The sequence below is a fragment of the Pelmatolapia mariae genome, linkage group LG3_W (genome assembly GCF_036321145.2).
Source record: "Pelmatolapia mariae isolate MD_Pm_ZW linkage group LG3_W, Pm_UMD_F_2, whole genome shotgun sequence".
Classification (NCBI taxonomy): Eukaryota; Metazoa; Chordata; class Actinopteri; order Cichliformes; family Cichlidae; genus Pelmatolapia; species Pelmatolapia mariae.
In genome coordinates, this window is record NC_086229.1 from 69,428,242 (window position 1) to 69,430,700 (window position 2,459).

The following is a 2,459-nucleotide window of genomic DNA, read 5'->3' on the forward strand; positions in this document are numbered from 1 at the left end:
AACACACCCTTAGTTACAAGAAAGAACACCACTGATTCTTCTGACACTCACACGTATTGTTGGACCAAACTAGCAGCTTCCTCTGAGTCCAGCTACAGGAGAGAAAAGTGGAAAACTCCAACACTGCTGCTTCAAGCTGCTGACGCTCCACACACTGAATGTGAGTCTGAGCAAAAACACGACTCAAAGGAAGTTTCAGTGACGGTAGTAGAGGAGGGAGGGGAGCCAGGACTGACTGTACTTCCTGTCTGCTGTTTTCAGCTTCACTCACAGACTCAATGGCTTCCAGATCAGAGGAGGATCTCTGCTGTCCGGTCTGTCAGGAGGTCTTCAGAGATCCTGTTGTTCTGTCATGTAGCCACAGCTTCTGTAAAGACTGTCTGAAGAGATGGTGGAGAGAGAGACCAACATACGAGTGTCCAGTTTGTAAGAAAATATCAGTGTATGATCCACCTTTAAACCGAGCTTTAAAGAACCTGTGTGAGTCGTTCTTACAGGAGAGAGATCGGAGAGCTTCAGAGGCTCTCTGCAGTCTGCACTCTTCTGTCTGGACCATCAGCAGCCAGTGTGTGTCGTCTGCAGAGACTCAGAAAAACACACCAATCACAGATTCAGACCCATCGATGAAGCTGCACAACAACACAAGAAGGAACTTCAGGAAACTCTGGAGCCCTTAAAGAAGAAGTTAAAGGTTTGTGAAGAAGTTCAAGTGAAGTTTGATCAAACAGAACACATTAAGGTCCAGGCCCGACACACAGAGAGGCAGATTAAGGATCAGTTTAAGAAGCTTCACCAGTTTCTAGCAGAGGAAGAGGAGGCCAGGCTGGCTGCACTGAGGGAGGAAGAGGAGCAGAAGAGTGGGATGATGAAGGAGAAGATGGAGGCTCTGAGCAGAGAGATAGCAGCTCTTTCAGACACAGTCAGAGCCACAGAGGAGGAGCTGAGAGCTGAAGACATCTCATTCCTGCACAACTACAAGGCTGCAGTGGAAAGAGTCCAGCGCTGCCCCCTGCTGGATGATCCACAGCTGCCCTCAGGAGCTCTGATAGACCAGGCCAAACACCTGGGCAACCTGACCTTCAACATCTGGAACAACATGAAGGACATGGTCTCCTACACTCCTCTCGTTCTGGACCCAAACACAGCATGTCCAGAACTCATCCTGTCTAAGGATCTGACCAGTGTGGTAGAAGGAGATGAACAGCAGCTTCCTGATAATCCAGAGAGGATTGATTCTGCTTACCTTGTCCTGGGCTCTGAGGGCTTTAACTCAGGGACTCACAGCTGGGATGTTGATGTTGGAGACGGTACAGGGTGGGTACTGGGTGTGTTAGCAGAGTCTGTGCAGAGGAAGGGAAGCATACAAACTGGATTATGGGCTATATTGTTTAGTAGAAGAAAATAGTACAAATGCTCACCATCAGCTCCTCTCACTGCTCTCTCAGTAGAGAAGAAGCTCCAGAGGATCAGAGTGAATCTGGACTGGAACAGAGGAAAGCTGTCGTTCTCTGATCCTGATACTAACACACACATACACACCTTAACACACACTTTCACTCACAGGATGTTTCCATACGTTGGAATTATGGGTAAAGGGAAGGTGTGTCCGTTGAAGGCGTCAGTGTCAGTGGAGCAGATGAGTTGAGGATGATGATGTTTCTAATGTTGTTTCCTGTCAGTGAATTGAAGCTGTTAAACTGCAGCTGTCCTCCTGCTGCCTCGTTGTTCCAAAGCTCTTTGTTTCTCTTTTAGTTCTCACTGTTTCTTTCTGTTTCTGCTGTCCACCTTTTCACATGGAAAATCATTTCACTGTTTCTCACTGAATGACTCCCCAAACTAGATTTGAAATTCTATCAAGTTTCTAATCATTACAAGTGATTCATGTTTCTATTTGATGTGTGTAAATGGAGATGATTTAGTTTGCTGGGATATGGACTGACATGTGTTGAATGGGAGGAGCAGTTTGTTGTTGTCTTCTTGTCTGTTTATGACAACAATAAATATGTTGTTGAAACAATGATTCATGTTTAACTCCATATATGAAATGTTTCTGATATTTGAATTCTGATTGATTAAAGACTTTCTTCATGACACAAATGAGATTTCAGTGTATTAATAGAACTAAATAAGCTCAGAGTTGAAAGGCTGGAGTATTATGTACGTGCTTCACTGTCAGTATCTTCAGGGGGATTCAAAGGGAAACATCAAACTGCTGTAATGAGATAAACTAGTTGGGCTGAACACACTTATCTGTAGTTTGTCTCCATCCAGGATCATCAGAATATAATGAACATGTGTGAAGAGCCAAAAAATGCTGCTCCCCTCTCAGCATGATGAGCTCCAGCCTTTGTTAACAGGACAACAGGAAACATGAGACAACTTTCAGAGACAGTAACCAACTGTGGCCACAAGATGGCAGCAGCTGATCTGAGATCCTTTATTGGACGAACGACTCTGTG

At 45.1% G+C, this 2,459-nt stretch overlaps 1 pseudogene; it reads left to right on the forward strand.

Moving 5' to 3' along the window:
- The first annotated feature begins 215 nt into the window (after positions 1 to 215).
- Positions 216 to 2,047, forward strand: LOC134624767 (nuclear factor 7, ovary-like; annotated as a pseudogene).
- Positions 2,048 to 2,459: the final 412 nt, after the last annotated feature.